The sequence below is a fragment of the Nyctereutes procyonoides genome, unplaced genomic scaffold, assembly GCF_905146905.1.
Source record: "Nyctereutes procyonoides isolate TBG_1078 unplaced genomic scaffold, NYPRO_anot_genome, whole genome shotgun sequence".
Lineage (NCBI taxonomy): Eukaryota > Metazoa > Chordata > Mammalia > Carnivora > Canidae > Nyctereutes > Nyctereutes procyonoides.
This window is the reverse complement of record NW_026575117.1, coordinates 4,259,407-4,286,805: the sequence shown is the minus strand read 5'-3', so window position 1 is coordinate 4,286,805 and position 27,399 is coordinate 4,259,407. Positions and strand designations below refer to the sequence as shown.

Sequence of the window (27,399 nt, the reverse complement as noted above, 5' to 3'; positions counted from 1 at the left end):
CTTTTCTGGAGATAGGATCCCAAGCTTTCCACAGATGCTCAGAGGGATCCACGACCCGGGGATGGCCATGTCGCAGCCTCAGCCAGCAGTTTACTCACTGTGCTGGGCCAGGCGGTGAACATGAAAATATGAAGAATGATGCCCACAGGGAATTCGACTGAACCCTGTTATTCTCCTTTTTTTAGTTTGTTGCGGAACAAGTCATTTTGGTTTCCCATCTATCCTGAGTTCCTCGTTAGGAGGATGTTCAGCTTACATCGGTTTCAAATCATGGACCCCCAAATACAGGGTAACAGTGAAATTGAGTTTCCAGAACCTGCACGAACCCATTTAAGACTTGGGGGAGAAAGTTAGACAGCTCCTCCTAGATCCATGCTGAGCCAGGAATGAAAGAGACAGGAAACCAGCTGTCTCCATGAGTGATCAAAGAAGCCCAACTAAAGGCGTCTATGCTCTGTACTCAAACCATTCAAAATTCCCAAGCCACATTTACATGTCGGTAATTGATTTTCCAAACATCTAAATGCAGCAGGGCATTCTAATCTGGGGTCCATATGCTCTTCAGTTACCCCTCAACCCACACACATTCACGTCCTCCTTAGTGGTCTGATCCTGTTGGACGACAGGGGAGTTTTTGCTGTGTAAGTGGGAGTGGAGGGAGGAATTTTGGTAAGGACAGACAGAGGGGGTGACATGGCATCTTTTCCAACATTTCTTCATCCAAAAGAACGAATACTCTGACCTCATCATCCCCCTTAACTAATATTTTCTGCTTTATAGTCAGGGATATTACTACCTCTAAGGAGGTACTCTAGCAGGATCTATTCTTAGCCTTCTGTTTTGTAGACCACGAAAGAGGAAGTGATCCATAAAGCTCGCGCAGCTCTTCAGTTGTGAAGCCAAAGTCTGAACAGTCTTCAGACTTCAGTTCTCAGTTGTCACCAGGGCAGGATCTCCCTTCTCAAGTGCATTACACCAGGAACAGGGACTCTCAGAGGCCAGGAAGCCCTTCACGCTCCACAAAAATAATAATAATAATAATAATAATAAATAAAATAAAATAAAATAAAATAAAATAAAGTAAAATAAGATAAGATAAGATAAGATAAAATAAATAAAATAAAATAAAATAAAATAAAATAAAATAAAAAAATAAAAAAATATGGGCGTTCAATAAAGCGAGAAAATAAGGGAGAGAGATTTGTATTCCGTCTACACCAGTGCGGCTAATGCAGTGAAGGTGACACCACAGAAAAGCCCCTTGGAGCGGGTTGGCTTGTCTCTACCCTCTCTCCACTCTGTCCCACCTCCGCACGAGTGGTTCTTGGTATGGGTAGACCAACCATGGGTATGGTGGGCCACATCGCGCCATCCCTATGGGCAGCAGTCTCCCTACCCTTTCTCTATGAAGCATGATGAGCACCTCCTTTCTTTTATAGCCTCTACTCTGACAGAGGCCTTTAGGAAGGAAAACCCCAGCCCCTGGATCCGGACCCTTTATACTCATGTTTATATAATGAAAGATTTATATTTCTATAAAACCAGAATATCTATGGCCTGGACTAGAAAACAGTGTTATGATCCCCACAAATTCTAATAAGTCGAATACAGAGTGAACAGTGTGAACCTAGGGGTGAAATGGCAGACGATGCAGCCAACTGGTTCTTCCTACTTGAGGATGGTCTCACTGCTGCCTCTCCAAACCATGCCCGCTCAGTGCCAGTAAAGCTAATTCGGTCCCGGTTGCTATGGGAACAGAGAAAGGAGTTCCTGGAAATGTAATAATAATTGCTGTCATCTGAAAGGGCAGCTTTCTACTTCGACATCCTCCCATATGTCTGCATTAAAGTGGTGTTAGCAAAAGTGTGTCAAAAGTCATTCGCATGCACGTCGGTAAAAGGATAACTTCCAGTGTGGGGTGTTGCTCTACTGAGTTGATTTGCTGAAGGATAATTTTCCCATTGTTGTTTCTGTTGTTTCTGGGTTTGGATTCTTCTTGCAGTCCTATGTTTTGACTGCCTGGGAGACCATCCAAACATTGCGCCTCTTGCCACACATCAGACTCATGGTCCAGATCAGGTTAAGAACCACACATTTGCATGTGGTCAGAGCGTATAGCTTGGCTTCATATTTTTGACAAACATCTGACAAACACCGGAAATGCCATGGGTATCTTTACCCAATGAAATTCTTGTATTTCAGAGGAAGTAGTGAGGAAAGGGAACGTTTATGGATACTGGGGTCAAAGAGCCAATGGAATCAGAAGCACATACCTGAAAGATGGCCTTTGGGGGATCAATTTGTCCTTTGCTACTTGAAGTGCAGCCCATGAACTAACAACATTGGTATAAACTGGGAGGTGGTTAGAAATGAAGAATCTCAATTCCCTTTCCAGACTTGGTGAATCAGAATCTAAAATTTTAACAAGATCCCCAGATGATCTGTTTGCTTATCGAAGTTTGAGAAACACCAGTCCCAAGTTGTGTTTAGAAAAACACAATTTCTTAATTTTACCAATTGGAATTTTATCACTGGTCTCAGGTTGTGTGTGAAAAATACATTTTCCTAATTTAACAATAAGACAACTAAAGCTCTGAGACAAGAATGACTTGCCCACAACCTTGCTGAGGATCCATAGTGGAACTAGAATAAAATTCCAGTATCACTGAGGCTGAGACTTTTGTCACTACTCCATAGGCTTCTCAGAAACTGTGGTTTGGGCAGGGTGTTAGAAATGTTATCCAAGAATTTCTGGCCTTGTATTTAGTTTTATATCATCCCAGGCACTGTCCCTTCCAACCTCAAATTGGCAATATTTCTAGCCCTGGTGTGGCCAAATTGACCAGTCTGAATACCAGTTTTGGAAGTGCCCCTTTGGCCTGTGAAAGTAGCTGACACAAGTCCTGTTCAAGGTGAAAGTGGAGGCGACTCTTGTCTCTGCCCTTCTCTCACTCTCTCTTGAGGCCCCAATGGGGGAAACTGATGTCTTGGTAACTTACTCCAAAGAGGAATACTTCTCTCATTTTCTAAAAACATGAGAGACACCTAACACTGGGAAAAGAACAAGGGGTAGTGGAAGGGGAGGTGGCCGGGGGTGGGGGTGACTAGGTGACGGGCACTGAGGGGGACACTTGGCGGGATGAGCACTGGGTGTTATGCTAAATGTTGGCAAATTGAACTCCAATAAAAAAATTAAAAAAAAATAAAAGCTGGAAGATCTTTTCCTGATAATTATATGAATGAACAAGTGAAAATGAAGGACATAAGGAGATGCTTAACAAGTGAAAATGAGGGATGTAAAGAGACATCAGATGTTTTCTTTCTTCTCAGGGATCACACAGCAACGCTCTCTCTAAGCTACAAGCGTGTTTGGGTAGATGTCCCACATTCTATACATGAATCAGTTGGGTGTGGGTGAATGGAAACTGTAATTGTTCTTTCTCTTCCTTGGCCCTCTACTTCACTATACCCCAAAGATGAGCCTATTAGAAAGTGGCATGCATCCTACTTCCAGACATGAGAGATGCCTGGAACATAATAATTTTCTGTACCTCTCAAAACCTAGCATACACTTGGCATTCCTCATTCCTACTGCCCCACTTCTCCACAGATTTCCGTATTGTTCTGGAAACTGTTCTGGACCAGTTGATCATCACATTAGTCCCTGTATGCAATTTGTTAATCCCCAGTTCCCTGCTTTTGTTGTAGTCATTTGTTTCTGAAATCCGTTGCTGCATAACAAATCACCCCCAAAACTTAGTGGTTTTACTACCTCTCATGACTTTATGGATTCCCTAGGTCTGCAGCTGGGCATTTATGCTCCACATCAATCCTGCAAGACTAGTCATCTGGCATCTTGACTGGTGGGAACATCCAAGATGGGTCATTCATATGCCTTGACAAGGATGGATGGAGAATTGGGCTTATCTGGGATGTTGGTAGAGCTGGCCATCTCTCTCTTCTCTCTCCCCACTTGGGCTCTCCAAATCTAACTGGAAAAGGAAACTTTTAACAGCTCTGTGCTCCCCCAAGGACAATCAATGTTACCTTGCCTTTTTAAGGCTTAGGTCCCGACCTGGGATAGAATCACTTCTATCACATTCTGTTGGTTAAAGTGAGTCACGGGGAAAGCACAGACTCCATCAACCACAGGATTCTCACAAAGCCCTCTAGGAACACCCAGTTCCCTTTTTGTGTGTGTGAACGACTACCTATCAACTTCTTCAAAACCAAAAGTTTTTAACCAGGAAGTCTGGAAGTTGGATTTCAAGAGAGTTTATCAATAACCAGAAATGGTATTTTTACAAAAATTTTGAGCCTTGATGAATATGTACACTTTTCATATGTTTGCTTTTCTGTGGATAGGATCCTGAGCTTTCATCAGATTCTCAAAGGGATACATGACCCAAGGAAGGCAGCATCACAGGAAATATGTACCCTGGACACCCTTCTAGGAGTGAATCACACCTGTTTCTCTGTATTGCCTGCTCAATATTTATGTGTTGATGTGGGTGTTTGGAGTATATATTGTATTTGTTCATAGCGTGTCTCACTAAATAATTTTGAAATTCTGCTAGGCAAGAGCCATATCGTATTTATTTCCGGACTTCCTAATTTTTAGTACAGTCTTTAATTTAAATTCAATTTGGCAATATATAGTATATCATTAATTTCGGATGTGGCTTTCAATAATTCATCAGTTGCATATAACACCCAGTGCTCATCACTTCATGTGCCCTCCTTAATGCCCGTCACCCAGTTACCCCATCCTCCCACCCACCTCTTCAGCAACACTCAGTTTGTTTCCTAGAGTTACTTATTCAGGTTCTTTGCCCAGTTTTTATTGGATTATTTATTTCTTTGCTATTGAATTGTCTGCATTCTTTATACATGTTGGATATTATCCCCTTATCAGATTCATGATTTGCAAATATTTTCCCTCACTCCATAGATTGCCTTTTCATTCTGTTATTTCTTTTTCTACACAGAAGCTTTTGCATTTGATGTAGTCTCACTCATTTTTTTTATTTTGCTTTTGTTGCTGTTGGTGTGATATCCAAAAAGAAATCACAGCCAAGACTAATGTCACAGAGCTTTTTCTCTATATTTTCTTCTAGTTTTATAGTTTTAGGTCCTACATTTAAATCACTAATCCATTTCGAATTAATTCTCATGAGTAGTATAAGATGGGACTGGAAACCTGGTCAATCCTATTCTCTAAGCCCTAACTCAATGTCTAAGGCTTCAATTCTTTGCCCCAGAGGAATTCCCCAGCTCCCAAATCCCTTAGCCACTGATTTGGTTTTCTGAATTAACCCACATTGACCTTCAGTCAAAACCAAATGCCATGACCCACTAGAAGCTACATACTGAAACCAGATATCTCACACGTCTTCTCAGATCAATTTGATTAGGTATCTGCATACTCCTGAATTTGACCAAAGATCACTAACATTAGCCCTTTGAAAACTACAATCTGGCATGCTGGTCTCTCTTTAGGGATCCTAATTTTCTACCATATAAGGAGTCTTCTCTCTGGGGGTAGGATCTCTCTGGTGGGAATGTGGTCTAAGTCAGTGGTTCTCAAACTTTTGTATACAGGAGGATTACTTGGCAGGCTTGTTAACAACTGTAGGTCTCACTGCAAGACTTTTTGATTTAGCGGGCAGGGACTGAAAATTTGCATTTTTTCGTAGGTTCCTGGGTAAAGCTGCTGCTGCTGGCCTGGCTTGAGAACCATATTTTGAGAGACTCTCATCTAATCTATAGTCACATACGATAATAAAAATTTATCTGAGCCTGCAGCTTCTATTTATATTCTGTTCAGTGATGTCCAAGATATGGTGGTCATCCATTTTCTTTTTTACACACAGAAGACAGTGGGGACATTTGCCCAGCCTGAGCTGAATACATGAATACCCTTACATATGCCTGTCCTCTCTTCAATGAGGGAGAGAATCCTGGCAATCAGATGCCACAATATCCTGCATTTTCCGTCACTATTAGAAATTCATGAGGGAAGAGTTAAGAGGGAGGGTCAATGAAAGACAAGTCAATAAAGTGGATCTTCTGGAATGTGTAAATGAGTGTAAGTGTGGCCTACTCTGACAGCAAATGGTTGGCTTCACCAGAATTTGAGAGTTATGTTCATATCAGAATATTTGGACCTTAATTACAATTTGGCAGAATATATCAATAATTAATTTTCTTCAATACTCCATTCAAGCAAACTTATATGCCTGGAAACTATTCTATTACCAATTTTGCAGAAAAGATGGGTCCCTTTTTATTTCTTAATAAGCATATTTATCTGCTCTCATAATTCCTCCAGAATTAGGGCTTGCACAATCCTTATCTTTGAATTCAAAAAAATTTCCCAAAAATTTTGTTTGAGGCTCATAGTCTGATAGATTCTTCATGAATAAAATGAGGAAGTGAAACAGGCATTATGGGACTTTTTTTCTCAGCCTTAAGGTTATCTTGCAGTGTAAAGAGCATACTTTGGGGGCAGTTTTTGTCCTTTGCTCCTTTAAGGGCTCAGACTATCATGAGATTGTTGGAAGTATCTATCATTTGCATTGGGAAAGGTTAATGTATTCCTTCCAAATATAAGCTCCTGTTTATGCAAAAGCATGTCTCTTCTATTAGCCTTGCCAGAGCGCTAGCCCAAGCTTGTATTTGAAAGTTGATGGCTTCAGGTAGATATAAAAGGATTTCTGGGGCAGAACATGTTCTTGTTAATGAATAGGAAGGAGTTTTGTGTAGTCAGAATCATCTGGAAGTGAATTGGTCTTCATCAAATAGAACATTTAGATCCCTATTAAATATTGCTGTGTGTTAGGGGAAGAGCAGTTGTGCCCAGTAGTTATGCAGGCAGGGACCCTGTTATGGAGGGCTTCTAGGATGGGGGACACTGCTACACTTGTATGGCTGCTTGTTAACAGAGCTGTCGGCCAGCTCAGGGTGATTCGTGGGTCCTCACCCCACAGATCTTCTCCTAACAGCCTACCCATAGAGGAGGGGGCAAAGGAGCCCAACATATAGTTACCAGAGGAGGAATGAGGCAAGGTGGAAAACAGATGGTTTCAAAGTACCCGTGACCTTTTTAGAGAAAGCCAGTTTCTGCAATTTCCATCCATTGTCTCCAACAATTAAGAATTTGAGAATGTGGCCATTTTAAAGGTATGTAGTGAAATCCACTCACCTGACAAAGTAGGAAACTAAGGGCTATGGAAGTTAACTCACAGCCCTTCAGTCACACAGCTAGTTAGGAGTAGAGTCTGGACTAGACCTATCTGTCTTGACTCCTAATTCACGGCGTTCTCCATAACTTCTTTCTCTTGGACTGAAAAATCACCAGGTGAAAGATCGTTCTTAGTCACGAGAAGAGTAATGTTGTAATTAAACAGACGCTTTCGGGATCCCTGGGTGGCGCAGCGGTTTGGCGCCTGCCTTTGGCCCAGGGCGCAATCCTGGAGACCCGGGATCGAATCCCACATCGGGCTCCCGGTGCATGGAGCCTGCTTCTCCCTCTGCCTATGTCTCTGCCTCTCTCTCTCTCTCTCTCTCTCTGTGACTATCATAAGTAAATAAAAATAAAATAAAAAAATAAACAGACACTTTCATGGTGTGACCTAAGAAGTTCTGGGTGAAACTCTTGCTCCAAATGTCTATCCTAATGCTCATTAGTTTGTCACTGGGAATTTTACCTGTGGAATCTCAAGACCTTTGGTTCTCATGTTTCCATATGCCAGACCTCCAGGAAAGCTAAATCTTATCAACTTTGACCTCATGCCTTTCTTAATCATCAGATTAAGAACAAGACCCTGAAGAAACCAAACTGGGACCACTGAGGGGGTCCAAAGACACTTTAAAAAATAAAAAAAAAAAAGGTGAGTTGGGCCAAAATAGATGCCCTGCCAAAGTCTGTAGGGATCAAATGAAGCCCAGAAACTTCATAGAATGTGAGAGGCCCTGACCAAAGCTTATCATAGATGTCTCTCTGTCCCCATATATTCTTACCTATCCTGGGGCATAAACTGATTACATTATTTTAGGGAGATCAAAGGAAAACACTTGATATGAAGGGCGATATGAGGAACATGAGGTGTGCATGAGAAAGGACTTTGCTCGGGGCAGTGGACAAGGTGTTTATATGCTAAGAGTTTATATCTTTTTTGTCCTATTTTTGCTACCAATTAACTAATCATCTTCTCCCCAGCTGGATGCCTCTCTCAATCCAGTTACAGGAAAATCCCATCAAGTCATGGATTAGAGCACCACCCCAATTGTCCATGACCTGGATTTGCTAGGCTCACGAGTGCTCACATGTTTTTGTGGGAAGGCTGAGGATTTTAGGTACACCTTCCCCTTTCTTATGAGGTCCCCATCCATTCTGAACATGGAAATGACGAAATAAGAGATGCTTGCAAGTCATAATATAAGCTAGGAAGATAGTCCTGGAGCCAAGTTCAGAATTTCCAACTTAGGAGCTGGATGACCTCACTCATGAACTTCCTTCAGATAATACTTACAAACACTCCATCAGAGTCGTTCGTCTCAGACCTATTGCCCCAGACTGCAAATCTGTTTCCTGTTGTGTAAAACGGGAATCATTTATCATTTTACTGCTATTTTGCCATACTATCTGAGGATTAAATGAAGTAACATATGAGGTCTTGATCTCCAAGAGGCACATACATGACAGCTATTATTTTGGTTGTGCACATTATTTCAACCTTAAAAATATTGTGTGTGTATGTGTGTGTGTACGTGTGTGTGTTGTGAGGGATGAGAATGTAAGAGTGGACACTGTGAAGTCTTCATCAAATTGTCTCCTATCCTCAGGTTGAACATTTAATTTACAAACACAGTTAATCATTAAATAATTATTTCTAGATCATTGGAGACTATCCATTTTTCCACACATGATTAAGCAATCTGAAATCCCAGATTGAAGATTTCTATGGGATTTAGCTCCCCAATGCCCTAGGTTCTTGCAGCTTTGTTTCTCAAAGTGGGAATGCAGCCTCTTGGTTTCCCAGCATCTGACTCTCTGGTTCTTACTTTAAGGAATTAAGCTCTGTGGGGAAACACCGATGATTATGCATCCGATTCCTTCTCACTTGGATCACTTTCTCAACACCCAGTTCATTTCCGGAAGCACATCAACTCCAGGATGTGCAAGACTCTGGGACAGAGCATCCTCTTTCTCCTCACCTGCTAAGAGATAAGTGGAGTGAGTTAAGGCAGCTGCAGGGATTACAAACACTCCAGCACACACTTCCTCTAATCACCGTGTCTGAGTTCCTGCCAGTCTGAGAGGGATTTCTGTGATGAAGCAAGGCCACACTCCATTTCCTCCCCTCCCCTAATTCTGGCTTTCTCGGGAACATCTGTAACAGTTCCTCCACTACTGGTAGGTTTTTGCCACTAATTAAAGCATTTTGTATTGACAGTATTGAAGGCTAGCTTGGGCATCTGGATCCCCTCTGCTGCTCTTCTAGGGTCTGAGAGGACAGTGTTAGTGTGGGAACAGAGGTTATCACTAACCTTTATCTCTGGCACTTTGTGTCTTGGTAAGAATGTCAGAGATGGAGGAGAGATTAAATATCACTTACGGGAGAGTGGAAGCACTCTTTCTTGTATTTTAACAAGTAATCAGTACTAGTTTTTACACTCTAATGTCCTATAACTCCTAAGAGTGATATAAAAGCAACATATGGCATGCGGATTGGCAGAGAGAGAAAGAAAATGAGCAAGTACAAAGCCTCTGACAACAAGAGGATCTATGTAGGTCCACTTCTGTGCCCCCTGTTGGGCACCTTGTAGGATACTAGTAATATTACCAGTAATAAGAGTGGCCATTTATTAACACCTATCAAATGCCACCTGCTATGATAGATCCCTCTAAGCCTGTACAGCCTGAAAGTCAGCCTATGACTGTCCCTAAGTGCTCCAGCTCGCTGAAACCTTGTCTTTTAACATTGAAATCCATCTTGGTTTGAATATCCTTTTTAAGAGTATCAGGAAAATCAGAGCCCTTCTCAGTATCTCCAAGGATTCTTGAGGAGCTCGTTTTTTCTAATCCTTCCTGGTTCTCAGTTCCTTCTTCTAAATAATGTATGTGATATTGTGTTGCATTTTATTATGAGAACTAGCAAACCAGATGCATAAGAATAGAGGGTAGCAGACCTTCACATTGCACTCACCATTCATGGTTTAATTTATTTATTTAATCAATTTCTATCCCTTCCTACCACCACCGGATTATTTTAGAGCAAATTCCAAACATAGTATTATTACTAGAAATAATACTATTTTCATAGATATATTATACTTTACTCAGTACATGTGGCCAACAGACTCTAAGGTGGTTCCCATGATTCCCATTTCTTGGTGCTCACACCCTTGTATAATCCCCCTTACTTGAGTGTGGGCAGGACGTGTGACTTACTTCTAATCAATAAAACACAGCAGAAGTGAGAGAATGCACATGATCAAGTAGCATAAGGTTGCAATATCCATTTTTCTAGGAGACTCTCCCTTGCTGGCTTTGCAGAAGCCAGCTGCCATGTCATGAGCTTCCCTACGGGAAGGGCCATAGGGCAAAGAACTGAAGGTGGCCTCTAGCTGACAACCAGCAAGAAACTAAGACCCTCAATCTGGTAGCTTCTAAGGAACTGAATTCCACCAGCAATCACACAAGCTTAGAAACAGGCCCTTCCCCAGGGGAGCCTCAAATGAGCCCCCTGCCCTGGTGGGTAGCCTGACACAGCCTTGCAGAGAACCCAGCTGAGCTGTGACCTACAGAAATTGAGATCATAAGTGTGCATTGTTTTAAGCCCCTGAATGTGTAGTGATTTGTTACATAGCACTAGTTAACTGCTATAATACATATTTCTCTAAAAGATAAAGACTTCTTTTGTTATATTACCACAGTAACATTGCCACAGTGAAAGGTAATTCCTTAATGTCATCAAATATCCAACTTCTCTCCAAGTTTCCCCAATTATGATTTTCTTTTATAGTTTATGTAAATCAAGATCTAAAAAGTCCACATATTACTTTTGGTTCCAATGTTTCCTAAATCTTTTAGTTTTGAGATTATCTCTTTTTTGTCTTTACATTTACTTATTGAATAACTGGGTCATTTGTCCTGCAGTTTCCCATTTTCTGAATCTGTAAAGCTAATTTATTTATTTTATGTTATTTTATGTTAAATCCCTGTATAGTTAACATACAGTGTAATTAGCTTCAGGTGTACAATACAGTGGTTTAACACTTCCATGCATCCCCTCTCCCTCCCCCATCCCCCCCCCTGCTCATCACAAGAGCACTCCTTAATCCCCATCATCTATTTCACCCATCCCCCTACTCACCTCCCCTCTGGTAACCAGTAGTTTGTTTTCTAGAGTTAAGAGTTTGTTTCTTGGTTTCTCTCTCTCTCTCTCTCTCTTTAAAGTTAAAGTTTGATTCTTAGTAGCATTAATGTGGTCCCTTAGCCCCTATATTTTGAGGAAATTTAGAGATCTAGAGGTGTGATTAGATTCCAATTTTTTTTTTTGAGAGGTCAAGATTACTTTCTACATAACGTTGTGTACATCTGACTGCATCATACTGGGAACTCATAATATCTAGAAACTGGTTTTTGTGATGTTTAAAAAAATCATTGGGTTCAGGTATTGTCAGCTTGATCCAAACATTACAAAGTCTCTCCTCAACAACCTTCCATTTAATAAGCTTACCTACCATTGATGATCATTGTCTAGACCCATTATTTCATTATGGTTATAAAATAGTAGAAATAGATTATTTCTCTCTACTCTATCAATATCCTCTTTCATGTGCTTTCTTTTCCACTTGGACTCTTGCTTCCCAGCATGGTATTAGGTGGCCAACATGTCCCGGTTTGCCTAGGATTTCTCTATTTTAAGCACTGAAAGCCTGGTGTTCAGAGCAATCCCTCTGTCCCAAGCAGATAAGAATTGGTCATCCTACCTGGTGTTGATGCCTCTTCTCTCTCCTTTAATACCTTCTCCTTCCTTTATTACATGTCTCCAACTCCCTAAACCCTTCTTCATTTCTTAAGTAATACTAATCTGATTCTGACCCGAAGCCTATGCCTAGAGGCCTCATCCTCAAACTAACTCCATCCACAATACTCTGCCTCTTAAATAATGAGAGCTCCCACTCTTTAAAAGGAATTCTAAATTCAGTTCTTAAAATAATAACTTACCAACTCCTGCTAAATTTATAACTATCATGGAATATAGGTATTTCTAATTCCCATTTTAGAGATGAGAAAATAATCCAGGTAACACATACGGATAAGGAATAAATAATAGTGGGTTGCAAAAATGGAGAACATTTCAGTGTAAAAAAGGAAGTGGCAGGAGGTACAGCTCAGGTAAAATGGATAGTAAAGGGCCCTTTTATTGCTAAAGACCCTCTTTTTTGTTAGAGTTTGAACCCTACAGCTGTGGACTGAATTGTGTCTCCCTCAAATTCATATGTTAAAGCTCTAACACCCAGTGTGGTTGTATTTGCCCATAGGGACTTTGGGAAGCAATTAAGATTAAATGAGGTCATAAAGGTGGGATCCTAAGCTAATAGGATTGGTAGCCTTATAAATAGAGGAAGGGGAGGGAATGTTCCCACATATACACACCATGAAAAAGCCATGTAAGCATCAAGAAGGTAATTATCTACAAACCAGGAAGATGGCTCTTACTAGAATTGAACCCTGCTTCCACCCTGATCTCAGACTTCCAGCCTCCAGAACTATAAGAACATCAGCTTCTGTTGCTTAGGCTGCCTAGTCTATGGCATTTTGTTATAGCAACCCAAGAAAATTAATACATCTACCTTATAGACCATGTTGAATTATTGGAAGATTTTAATAATAAAAACAACACGACCAGATTTGTCTTTAAGGAAGGAGGATTAGTGGCAACATAGAGAGAGTGAAGAGAAGTTGGGAAGAGTTAGAGGCAAGAAGCAAGTGAAGAGCCTGAAGAAGATGGCCATATAAGAGATGGGGGACGGAGGGGAGACGGTCCTAGAATGACTACCATGCATCTTGTTCTGAAATGTGTCCCTTAAGTAACTGATCACTGACACCCACATCCAAGTAGTGGGGTAATGAACTGAAGCATCAGAACTACTCTTTTCAATGCTTCTAAAGAGAGATTTTGAAAGATGCAGCTCACACACCTCCCTGAACTGTTAGCACACAAAGATGCAGGTATCACAGGAGAATCTTCTACAAAGTTCACAGTAGCATATGGTCAAACTCCCTATTGTAGAGTTGGGAGACAGTAGCCTTGTTGAAGGAAAGCTAGAAATTGAAACTAGAATTCTGCTTCCAATTCACTGGTCTCTTCACTGCAACTCTTGTCTTTAGTCAGCCTCACGGAAGTTTTGAGACAACAAGCAGGTGGTCTCCAACATTAATAGACACACGAGTGAGTCTGACTTCCTAGCCAGAGAAGCATTTTGAGAGAGACCAGGAGAGAAGCCAGAAAAGAGGCTCAGGGTTTCGATACTGCCCTTACTCAAGATTCATCATGTGTCCCCTTTGCTGTAAGGAGGAGGGTGCTAGTGGTAAAGGATCTTATACACCAGTAATTTCATTCTCCATTTTATTAAGCCTCAAAGATGTATAGCAACTAATCCTTCCTTGGCTATGGACAGGGTCTGCAGCAGAGCTGGGAATTGGTGTTGACCTCCTAAAGCCTAGTCTAGCATTCTTGCTACAATGCATTCCAGACTGTTCTTTTCCTGTCTAACACTCAGGAAAAGGAGGCTTAATGTGGGCAGCTGTAAATGTGATTGACTCTCAAATTCCCAAAAGAGCCTCAGCATCTCTTCTTTTCATGTTCCCCCAACTCCCTGCGCAAAATATACACACACCATGGAGACTACCAGCCGGCTATGTTCTGTCTTGCAAAGATTTTTATGGTAAGAGCTTCCTGATTAGGGAAAACAATTCACAAACAGGATACAAATTACTGGGTTTTTATCTCCTTCAGAAGAGTTTTTAATCTACTTTTTTAAAAAAGGGGGGGTTCTCTATTTCCAAGTCACTATTATACTCTATTCTCCAGCAAGAGGAAGCCATGAGCTGAAGGAAAGATCAGGTAACAGGCATCTTCCTTCTTCAGAGGCAGTATGGCAGGTGATTGACCACATTGGCTCTGGTCAATGGAAACAAAATGCCTGGAATCCCAGCACCACCAGCTACTAGATGTGACCTTAGCATGTAACTTAAAATCTCTATACTTCAGTTTATCTGTAACATGGAAATAATTTTTAAACCATTATTCACTTTCTAGGGCTTTTGTGAGAATTAAATGACATAATCCATGTCAAGCACTATGTACAGATTCTGGCATATGGTAAGCACCAAAATCAGTAGAGTTTATTTCTCTTAGAATGAAAAAAATATATTTGTACAGACAGCTTCTCTCCAATAAGGGCAAGAATGAAGACTGAACTTCTGCAAAATACCCTATGTTGCTTAGAGAAGGATGCCATGGCAATAGATTTGATAAATTTTATTTTTAAAGTAGAAAGTTATGTGGGAAAAACAGATTTATCTTTCAGAGCTTAGTCCCAAAGCCCACATCTTCTTTGAGTAACCTCCAAAACATATGTATTATATGGGGGAATTACCTGCTTCTGAATTCAATGATGTCATCCATCATTACCATGGTAACAGCAAGGCCAATAACTTGAACTTAGGTCGTAGCAGCTAAAAGGAAAGGTAAGCAGTTTGGGAATAATTAAGCTGAAATCCAGAGCTACTTAAGACTCAACGAAGATTCTTAGGGGTAGTTTGTAATCAACTTAAATCAAGATGTGACTTCTAAAAGAATAGAGAATGAAAAACCCAAAACAAGAAAAAAATCAAATCACTCTATGGTTCATTTACTGTTTTAGTGAGTCACAGAAAAATAGTACCCTGGAGTCTAGAAACAAAGACATAGGTGAGATTCCTTCCCTTCAATAGATAAAATTAAATTATGATGATTCTCAAACCAATTTGTTCATTAAAACAAGGCAAATGCACACAATTTTAAGTTGAAAATATTGACTCCTTGTATTTTCCCCTCTATAATATAAATTTCAGAATTACAGAATTTTAAAATTAGAAGAAGTCTTCCAACATGATTTAATGAATTTTTAAAAAGCCAATATCCAGAGAGCTGATGTAGCATGACCAAGTCTCAGTACTCCCGAGGGATCCAGGGGAGATCCAGCATGCCAAACCATAATTTTGTCTTTTTTTTAATAATAAATTTATTTTTTATTGGTGTTCAAGTTGCCAACATACAGAATAACACCCAGTGCTCATCCCGCCAAGTGCCCCCCTCAGTGCCCGCCACCCAGTCACCCCCACACCCCATCCACCTCCCCTTCCACCACCCCTAGTTCGTTTTCCAGAGTTAGGAGTCTTCATGTTCTGTCTCCAATGGAATATTCCTCAGCCATTAGAAATGACAAATACCAACCATTTGCTTCGACGTGGATGGAACTGGAGGGTATTATGCTGAGTGAAATAAGTCAGTCGGAGAAGGACAAACATTATATGGTCTCATTCATTTGGGGAATATAAATAATAGTGAAAGGGAATAGAGGGGAAGGGAGAATTTTGTCTTTTCTATGGCACTAGGTACCTTTATTGAGAATCTGACATTTCATCATGCTCTCCTTCAACAGAACTTTTCTATCTAGTGAGGGGGTGGATGATACTGGATCTCTTCCCAGCTGCCCCACATCCCAGGAAAAACAAATAGTGATGTGCGGGGGTTGACAGCATCTCAGAAGTTTCCAAAAATGCCTCTGATCTGAGGGAGGGTACAATCCTTATTTCCATCTTGCAATTATTCTCCTCTGCCATCTAACTCCTGATGAAAAAGAGCCATTTTTCCCTTCCATCTTTCTCTTCTTTCCCATTGCATTTTCAAGCATCTTGCCAGAGATTTTGGTTAAAAGGGTCCCTGCCTGTTTTGGAGGTGAAAGGGCTCATGCTTTGTTCAGTCGTCTCTGCTCCTGGGCCGCAGGGAGGAGTGATCCCTGGTAACAAGAAGGCCCCTGGAGCCTGCGTTCATCCTTATGTTTCCCACCTAGTTCTGCACGCCTCAGTTTGATTGGCAGATCCAAAGGAGACCATTTTAGTTTCCTCTGTTCTGTGCAAGATTTACTGAATGGAATAAGCAAGGGTAGGCAAAGAAGAGATCCTGATCTAACTGCCCGGAGGCCTGCCCTGCCCTGACTCTGGCCTGGGTTCTCAATGCCTTATTTGTCATATTTATATCTATAACTGATGGCAATATCTTCCCTACCTGCAGTCCGTTGCCTGCCCGTCATCCCTGCATCTCTAATCAGTTCTTCTCACAATCACTGAAATAGTCCTCATCAAGCTTGATTTTTCACGGTCTCTCTCTTCCTTTGCTTAATAGCTACAATGTTCCATGACTCAGTGGGATCTGAACTCTTCCACTTCAGGATATACCACTCCACTCTAGCCAAGCCTTCTTGCTTGGCTCACTGCCACATACTCTTTTGCTCTTATTATTCCGAGGCTGCAATGTTTTCCTGTCTCACAACTTCCTGGCCCCAGCTTCTCTCTTCAGTTGGTCCCCCTTTGTTCCTCACCAGAAAGGAGGTGCCATGATGCTCAGAGCAAGCAGGCAGCTGTGCCCCACCTGTCCATCCTCCACTAAATCCAGGCAGCAGACTCTCAGGCCTGGGCTGGCAGAGCTGCCCATAGCTCACATCTTCCCACCTGCCTACTAGCCCTTTCTTAAAAATGGTCTTCTGTCTTCGTCCTTGCTGTTAGGTCCTGGCTGAGTTATCCTGCTCACAACTCTGACTTCATTTTTCCCTATCTCTCAACTTCAGCCAATAGCTGGAACTCCATTCTCTAGAGATAAACCGCCAAGTCACCCAGTGCCTGCACAGCCTACAGACTGTTACCCAGCCAGGGAACCTCACTAAAGTGGTTTGACTCCAAAAAATAACAGTTCCCATCAGTTGTGTTTATTTACTAATTTAATATTTATTTGTAATTTTACGTATTCACTTAATTTGTAGATTTGTTTATGTTTTATTATAACATTATCAAATATTTTATCAACATTACCCTGACCAGAATATATTCATACTTGAATTTTTCATATGAAGAAATCAATGCTCAGAGAGGTTGATTACAAGATCATGTAGTTTATGAGTTAGAATGATGTCTTTTTTCAAACTTGACCTAAAACCCACCTCTTTAATGAATGCTTTCCAATGACTACTTGCTCCTTGGCTAATGTTCTCAGTTTGTGCTGCAGTTTTGTGGCCTCTCCATTTCATGGGCTGCAACTATCTGTATTTTGCCTCTTTACTGATCCTCAAGGACAAGGATCTCTTCACAAACAAAGAATGCTGACTCCTCCAAAGACAGAGAACATCATAGGAAATGGTGTTGGTTGACTCATTCCACTTTCCAGCACCCATGAGTGAATTGGGAGGCAGAATGATGGTTGTTTAGAAATATAGATTAGTCCCCCTGGGTGGCCTCTCTGATCAGTGACTCATGCTTCTTTATTGGATGGGCACAGCAGGTCCTGAGCCCATGTTGCCGTCTATGGATAGAGGATACCCCAGTAGGAAAGGCCCACAGCTTCTTACTCATGATGCTTCTCAAGAGCAGCAGAGCACAGCCCACAAACAGGGAAGCACAAATCTTTGTAGTGGGCAGGCATAGCTATCGTTACTTACAGAAGAGGCGATGGAAATTCATAGCATTTAAGCAACTTGTTCAAGATCATTCACTAGAAAGAGGCAGAATCAGTTCTCAAACCCAAACCCCTTGCCTCATATCCAGTGCTCCCTGTTACAATACTCATTTGCCGTCTCTTGCATGAAATAATTCAGTGATGCAGGCTCCAGATAGAAGAGAGAATGCAGCATAAGAAATTTCCATTTCTAAAGATAAATAGATGCTAACAACTTCCAAATTCCCTAGCTAAAAATACTTTGAAACAACTGTGACTGGACCACAGCCTAATGCATCCTTGATGGAAAGATCACATTATTCTCCAGCCTCCCAAACTCTTTTGTTCCATCAGATGCGCATCTCCCTTTGCCTTATTCCCCCTGGGTCACAGGAACTGGACAGACAATGGCTGAATAACTGAGGATACCAGGGATCTATAATAATTCAAAAACACAAACATAAGGCCTAATTTTAGACTTTCCAAGGATAGTGGACATTCTGGGGGTCTGAAGTGCTTCCGTTTCGGTTGCTTGGTCTATTGCTTCTTGTTAATTAGCAGGGTTGGCTTAAAGGTCACCCAGTGCAGTCAGCCCCAACATCTGGAATGGAAGAAGGTCTGAACAGTGAAAATCACTCAAGCTATGAATTGCATTTGGAAATTGCATCTTAACTAACAGGCAGAAACTCTATATGTCTTGCTATCTGAGCTCTGAAGCTCATTTGCTGACTGCATCAAGGACAAAGAAAATCTGTTCTTTAATTGCAGAAAGAGGGAGTCTATGCTCACCTGCAAAGGGGCAGGCAGGCTACTCCCACCAAAAATACCTGAAAATATAAGAACCTTCACATGAGTCACTGGCATTCTATCTCTGGTCTTTGTGACCTTTGCAAAAGGTCTCTCCATGGACCCAAGAACAGCAATAACCTTCATGTGTTTTCACAATGCTGCTACAACATAAGAAGCCAGAATAGTGGTGGAGGGGGGAATATGTTTATTAGCAGAGATGGACCCCATATTAGGATTAGTATTAATCTTTCCAGGGAAGGAGCACTCCATGAGCAGAAGAGAACTATACAACAGCCAGCAGCCCGGTGAGATAGGTACACTGTACACCCTATGAGAAGCATCATGTGACTCATTTTGTTAAATCCTCTCCTGTGTGCCAGGAAGTGAACTGTCTGATATGAAAGCAAAAAGCATCAGTCATAGTCTTCAGCTTCAGAGATGGCATCTTCTAAGGGAAAACCAGATACATCCTTGAAAAACATATATAAGATGTAATTTATAAAATCTTTTGGAAGTCCAGAGGCAAGAGCAATCAATCCTGCCTGGGGTTGGGTAGAGGAGTCAGAAAAGTCTGCATGGATAAGAGGTATTGAAGAACAAGGAAAAGGCACAGAGTAATGAGGGAAAGGCAGCCCAAAAAAAGAAAATGTATGAACAAAGACAAAGAGATGCCAAAGTACATACGTGGAGGTTGATGGGTACTTTGGGTTTGTTTGTTTGTTTGTTTGTTTTTAAAGATTTTATTTCTTTATTTGACAGAGAGAGAGAGAGAGAGAAATCATAAGCAGGGGGAGCAGCAGGCAGAGGAAGAGGGAGAAGCAGGCTCCATGCTGAGCTGGGAGGCGGATGTGGGGTTTGATCCCAGTACTCTGGGACCATGACTTGAGCCGAAGGCAAATGCTCAACCAACTGAGCCACTCAGGTGCCCAATAATGGGTACTTTAGTGAAATGGATGATAAGGGAAATATTTTGTTAAATCATATCTGAAAATGAACAAAATGGGTATATGGTTTCAGAATGTGCAAAACACTGTCACCTGCAAGATTTGACATCAGACATTCCCTAAATGCTTTGAGGTAGGCAGAGATCCTCTAATAATACCACTTCATCGTATTCTATTCCTTATTTAATCCAAGGTTTCAAATTTATTTTCATAAAATTGAACAAAGTAGTTTATGTTTTTCCCCTCCATTCATATATTAATTTTGTCCTTGCCATTTCTTTTTTTCTTATTTTTTTATTTTTGGGTGAAGTATAGTTGACTTATAATGTTATGTTAGTTTCAGGTGTTCAACATGGTGACTTGATGATTCTACACATTATGCAATGCTCACCACAAGTGGAGTCACCATCTGTCACCACACGCTATTATAATATCATTGACTATATTCCCTACACTGTACTTTTCATCGCTGTGTCTTAATTTATTATGTAACTGAAAGTTTGTACCTCTTCATTTCCTTCATCTATTTTGCCTGTCCCCCCACCCCCCTCTCCTCTGGCAATTGCCCAGTTGTTCTCTGTATTTATGAGTTTGTCTCTCTTTTTGTTGTTGTTGGTTTGTTCATTTGTTTTATAGACTCCACATATAAGTAAAATCATGTTTGTTTTTCTCTGACTTACTTCACCTAGCATAATAGACTCTAGGTCCATCCAGGTTGTCACAAATGGCAATATTTCATTCTTTTTTATGGCTGAGTAATATTCCTCTGTGTGTGTGTGTGTGTGTGTGTACCACATCTTCTCTATCCATCAATCCACTAGTCAACACTTAAGTTGCTCCCATATAATGATGCTATCTTAGAGGGAAGTGCTCAGAAGATGCTGAAACCAAAAAAAGAAGGGGGTATGTTGTCCAAATCATGGGACCTTCCTCCAGGACAGTGAGCCTAAGAGATACCAAGAGGAGCAAGAATGCATGAGGGTGGGGGGATATGGAAGAGTCAGGAGAGCAGAGAGACCATCAGAAAGGAGGTGAGATCAACTTCCCTTGGTCATTGTCATCAATACACAAGCATGTGCATGTGTTTCTGACCTGTAAACAAGAAGGAAACCTGCCTTGACTCCACTGTCCTTCCTTGCTACCATTCCTGTCATCCAAAAGTTGTCTATACTTGTTGTCTCCAAAGCTTCTCTTTCCATTCTCCCTTGAACCCATTTTTAAAAGACTTTCCTCACCACCACTCCCTAGCAATTCTTGTCAAGGTCATGAAAACTCCTCTCCATTCTCTCATGAAAAATTCTCTTCTCTGAATTGATCTGATGATCAATTCCCAGTCTGTCTCACCTGACCTACCTGCACCTTTGAACACAGCCGATTACTCCCATCCCTTGCCGCACTCTCTCACCAGGCTCACAAGATGTGCAGTCTTGGTTTCATCCTGCCTCACTGGCTCTTCTTTGTCCTCTATATTTCATGGGGTTATTCCTCTTCTACCTCTCCTATATTCCTCTTCTACCTCTTCTATTCCTCCTCTATATTCCTCTTCTACCCACATCTCCATGTGGGGGTGACCCAGGGCTCCAACCAGGGTCATCTTTTCTAATGATGCTCACTTCCTGGGTGATCTCCAGTCTCTGGGCTTTAAATTTCCTCTATTTGCTAAAGACCAGCAAATTTATATATTTATACCTTCAGCCTAGATCTCTTGCCTGAAGTTTAGACCCATTTACTCAGCTTCCCACTCAACATCTCTTTGATTCCCTAAGTAAATATGTCACGCTCAACATATCAGAAACTAAAATTCTAATATCCACATTCCTCAAAAACTAGTTTCACTTTCAGATATCTCTCTCCTTCCAGCTGCTCAGCAAGATTCCTGGGAGTCACCTTTGGCTTTTCTCGCATAACTTTACATCTGATCTGTCAGTAGTTTCTGTGGGTTCTACCTTCAAAATGTATCCCAAATCTAACCACTACCCACTGGTTCCCCCCCCAAAGACTATTCTAAGCCTCCACCATTTCTTACTTAAATGACTGCATGTTACAGGTTGAATTGCACCCCCAACACACACAAAAATGTTTAATCTCTAACCCCCAGTACCCTCAAATGTGACTTTGTCTGGAAATAGGGTCATTGCAGGTGTAATCAAGTTAAGAAAACATCATTTAGGAGGGAGTTTAATTCAATATGACTGGACAGACACACCCAGAGGGAAGATGATGAGACATGCAGAGACGACAGCTATGTGAAGATGGAGGCAGAGATGATGTCATGCTACCATAAGCCAAAGACCTGGAGCTACCAGAAGCTGGAAGACAGAGAAAGGATCCTATACTAGAGGCTACCAAGAGAACATGATCCAACCAGCAGTCTGATTTTAGATCTCTAGGCTCCTGAACTGTGAGACAATAAAATATCTGTTGAGCTAAGCCAGACAGTTTGTGGTGCTTTGTTACAGCAGCTCTAGGAAATGAATACACCACAACAGCCTCCTAACTGATCTCCCAGCTTCCACTCTTTCCCTAAACTTATTCCCAAGAGAAAAGCCCAAATAATCCTCTAAATGTAGATCATACCATCATGTCTCTACTCAAAATCCTCATCTAGATCTCCACCTCACTCAGAAGAACATCGAAGTCCTCATAATATAATGATCTATGAGGCTCCACATATCCCCATTACCTATGACCTCACCTTTTACTACTGTCTCTCTCCCATACTCCCATCCGGCCGCCTTCCTGTTCTTCAAATATGTCAGGCATTTTCACACGTTAACACCTATGCTCTAGCAGTTTCCTGGAAGACTATTTCCCCAGATGTTCACATCCTTCAAACCTTAGCATCAATATCAAAGAGACATTTAGTGTCTCCTTGAAGTCTCTCACCCTGACCATCTTCTTTAATATTGTAATCTATTCTGCCCTCATAATCCTAATTCCTTTAATCTTGATCTGCTTCTTCTTTTATTCCATAGTACTTACTGTCTCCTATCAGACTTTATAATTTTCTTATCTATTCCATTCATTTTTAGGGTCTACCCTTACCTACTAGAATGTAAGTTTCCAGAGGCAGATGTTTTTGTTTCTTTTGTTCACTGTTTTATCCTAAGCTTCTCAAACAGTACATAGCACATATTGGAATTTAATAAATATTGGTTGAAAATCAAATAAATGTTTTTGCTTTATTATTTTTCCTAGAGATAGTCCTAGATTAAACATTGACGGAAATAGTGACGTGTGGATGTGTGTGTGTGTGTGTGTGTGTGTATGCTGAGGAAGGGATGCAATTTGGAATTGGGTTTAAATCCCAACCCTAACAATTTCTAGCTGGATGACCTAAAGTGAGGTACATCAAATGCTTCAATACCATCATTATAGAATGAACACAATATAATATATATTCCAATATAATATAATAATTCCTACATCATAACGTTGGGAAAAGTAAATTTGAAAATATATGCAAGTGTTCTGGTACACTAGAAAACACTCTAAGAATACTGATTTTTTTAAATAGTTTTATTTGTTGTCAACATTCTCTGATTAACCTGGGAATTTAGTTCACCAGAAAGATGTGGAATGGAAGAAATGGAATCTGGTTTGGCATTGGGCCCTTGCTTTGGCTTGTAGATAGCAGCATGTAAAGCCCTTTGCCATAAGGAAGAGCCAGGAGGTACCTGCAGAACAAGCTAACTAGACAATGTCATACTGGCCTGTGCTTTCTCTTGCTTTACCTCTGACGTGCACAACATAATTATCTTTATCCTTCTATTTTTTTATAGCACTTTTGACTCACTGGGAATGAACCTAAGCCAACTATCTCTCCTTGTGCTTTTTACTTAGCTCCAAATTCAGATGTTCAGTCTAAAGAAATCTTGGCTGAGGTGAAAAATTCCTTTAAACTCAAGTGTTCTGAACATTAACATGCTCAACCTTATTCTTGCCAGCCAAAGGAGAAAGTCATACTGATAAGGAGGAGCAGTGCCAAAGACCTCCAGACCCAGAGTTAGAATTCTTGTACCAGTTCTCTTTCCAAGAAGTTATGAAAACTTCAAATAATTTGCCCTCTTAAATTAGGTATCTTTGATCTTATTTGTTAGTGGAAGAAAAACTATTTTCATTTTCTCTAAGTCTTGAGATGGCCATGCTGACAGTAAAATCCATCTTGGGATTTAGAGTCTTGGCAGATTCCACATGTATGGGGCTAAGGATATGGTTTAAGCAAAAGGAACTGTAGGAGTGTGGTATGGCAACCAGCTTTGAGTGACCATCCAGATTTGGTCCAGGGATCTTTGAGATGGAATACTACCTGCTCTAAAATGTAGTTCCTTCTTCTATAAAACAGAAAAATAACACCCACACCATTACATAAGGATTAAATCATGTTGTATACGTGACATATTCACTACAGGGCTTAAGCACATAATGGAAGCCCCCAGAATGGTAGTAATTATTACCATTGAAATAACTTTGAAGTCACATTTGTAATCACTATTCACCAAAAGAGCCATAATAATTAGAAGATAAAGTAGTGAGGAATTTTTTTAAGAGATGAATCTTGTATTAGGCCTGGAGGTTGTATAGAGTTTTCACAAGTAGAGGCGGATACACTTGCATGAGGAGATTTTGCCTTCTGCCAAGCTGTGGAGCAAAGCTTGTTCTGCTCCCGCACAGCTGTGCAGGTTAAATTAACCAAAGCAATGGTTATAAAAAGCCTAGTCCCCTGTCGGAGGGGCAGGCACTTGTGAGAAAGTATGACACACTGCTGAGGCAGCCATCAGACATGTTATGCAGCTTTTATGGAAAAAACTCTTATAAGTCTGTGCGGATGTTGCCTGTGTTCTCCTCTAGGATTTTGATGGAGTCTTGTCTCACATTTAAATCTTTCATCCATTTTGAGTTTATCTTTGTGTATGGTGCAAGAGAGTGGTCTAGTTTCATTCTTCTGCATGTGGATGACCAATTTTCCCAGCACCATTTATTGAAGAGACTGTCTTTCTTCCAGTGGATCGTCTTTCCTCCTTTGTCGAATATTAGTTGACCATAAAGTTCAGGGTCCATTTCTGGATTCTCTATTCTGCAACACCCTTTTTGAACTTGGCCACAGTAACTTCTTGCAAGATACATCCACGAAAACAAAAGAAACAAAAGCAAAAATGAACTATTGGGACTTCATCAAGATAAGAAGCTTTTGCACAGCAAAGGATACAGTCAACAAAACTCAAAGACAACCTACAGAATGGGAGAAGATATTTGCAAATAACATATCAGATAAAGGGCTAGTTTCCAAAATCTATAAAGAACTTATTAAACTCAACACCAAAGAAACAAACAATCCAATCATGAAATGGGCAAAAGACATGAAGAGAAATCTCACAGAGGAAGACATAGACATGGCCAACATGCACATGAGAAAATGCTCTGCATCACTTGCCATCAGGGAAATACAAATCAAAACCACAATGAGATACCACCTCACACCAGTGAGAATGGGGAAAATTAATAAGGCAGGAAACAACAAATGTTGGAGAGGATGTGGAGAAAAGGGAACCCTCTTACACTGTTGGTGGGAATGTGAACTGGTGCAGCCACTCTGGAAAACTGTGTGGAGGTTCCTCAAAGAATTAAAAATAGACCTGCCCTACGACCCAGCAATTGCCCTGTTAGGGATTTACCCCGAAGATTCAGATGCAATGAAACGCCGGGACACCTGCACCCCGATGTTTCTAGCAGCCATGTCCACAATAGCCAAACTGTGGAAGGAGCCTCGGTGCCCATCGAAAGATGAATGGATAAAGAAGATGTGGTTTATGTATACAATGGAATATTACTCAGCCATTAGAAACGACAAATACCCACCATTTGCTTCAACGTGGATGGAACTGGAGGGTATTATGCTGAGTGAAGTAAGTCAATCGGAGAAGGACAAACAGTGTATGTTCTCACTCATTTGGGGAATATGAATAATAGTGAAGGGGAATATAAGGGAAGGGAGAAGAAATGTGTGGGAGATATCAGAAAGGGACACAGAACATAAAGACTTCTAACTCTGGGAAATGAACTAGGGGTGGTGGAAGGGGAGGAGGGCGGGGGGTGGGGGTGAATGGGTGACGGGCACGGAGGGGGACACTTGACGGGATGAGCACTGGGTGTTATTCTGTATGTTGGTAAATTGAACACCAATAAAAATTAATTTATAAAAAAAAAGAAGAAAGAAAGAAAGAAAGAAAGAAAGAAAGAAAGAAAGAAAGAAAGAAAGAAAGAAAGAAAAAGAAAGAAAGAAAATTAAACTGGTTGAGTGATATTGTAGAGATACAAAATCCTCATTGCCTTTAACACTTTCAAAGTTATTGTTACTTTTTTAAGGCTCAAACATAATTATTTTCATGCACATTATATTCCCTCTCCAGTTATATAAGTATTAAATGCTGCAAGTCAATGATCGGAGACCTAAGTATACAAGTATTCTAATTACGTTTGAAGGTTGGCAGGTAGCCAGTTGATTGAAGAATTAAACTTTTGACCATTTGGTATGGGTCGCAGTGACAAGATTAGATATGATAAAATGGTTTACAGCAACATTTGAGAAGAAGGCCTTTAGAGCACTTGTGTACAAATTGGAATTCTGTGAAGTAGTGAACATTTTATAAAAAAAAAAAATAAGTCTGTGCGGAATTGGATTCAAATGGAAAGCCAGTAGAGACAGTTTATGGACAGAAAGAAATCCACAGAAAAGTGATGTCACAAAACTTGACCAATTGCCACACTAAGATTCACCACATTGATGCTGATGCCACTCTGAGTGATGGTGTGGTAGTCGAGGTGACAGGATTGCTCTCTAATAACGACCAGGCTTTGAGGAGACTCATGGAGACATTTGTCCTTGCTCCTAAGGACCTGGTTGCAAATGAGTTCTATATCCACAATGAGATCTTCAGATACCAAGACTAGTTCTTTGGTGTTTTTCACTGAGCCTCAGGAGGAATCTGAGGAAGAGGCCCAGGAACCTGAAGAAAGACAATCAACTTGATGGTGGTACTTGATGGTTCTGGCACTTTCTATGATCAGACTGTTAGCAAGGACTTGGAAGAACATTTAGAGGAACCTGTTGCTGAATCAGAGCCTGATCCTGAACCAGAGCAAGAACCTGAGTCTGAATCCAAGAGGAAAAGTCTGAGCCAGTATTAGAAGAAACTGCTCCTGAGGATACATAGAAGAGATCTTCCCCAGCACCTACAGACATGGCTCAGACCATCCAGAAAGACTGGAAAACATTTTCTGGGGCATTTGTGACCTTCCACCCAGTGGAGCTGTTGCAGTTACTGGGATACCACCTCATGTTGTTAAGGTACCAACTTCACAGCCTCATCTAGAATCTAAGTCTGAAGCTCAGATTCCACCCCAAAGGCCTCAGAAGGATCAAAAAGTGTAAGAACACCAAATAAATATGCCTCTCCAGAAGGGACCTAGACCAATCCCTGTGGTTGGTAAGCGAGGTGATTTTGAACCCCAAAGAACTATAAGACACCCTGATAGTCACCAACCTGCCACATGAAGTGGACAAATCGAAGCCTAGAGATTTTTTTCTGAAGTTATGGGACTATGATGGAGCTCCACATTAACAGTGGCTGGAAATTACCCCATTTGGAGTGTGTCGTGTTTGATGATTCTGAGCCTCACAGCAACAGGCCCATCATGTTCAGAGGTGAAGTCTGTCTGAATGAGGAGGAGAAGAGTCCAGCTGCCCAGAAAGGGGACAGGGGACTATTGAGATAATCACCTTGGGGACCTGAAGCCTTGGAGGTGGGCCAGGTGGTGGAATGAGAGGCCCTCTCCATGAAGGCACAGTACAGAAACCAGGATTTGGAGTGGGAAGGGCAATTATTCCAAGGCAGTGA

At 41.1% G+C, this 27,399-nt stretch overlaps 1 pseudogene; it reads left to right on the top strand.

Moving 5' to 3' along the window:
- Positions 1-1,638: 1,638 nt before the first annotated feature.
- On the top strand, positions 1,639-27,399 carry LOC129515159 (ras GTPase-activating protein-binding protein 1-like; annotated as a pseudogene).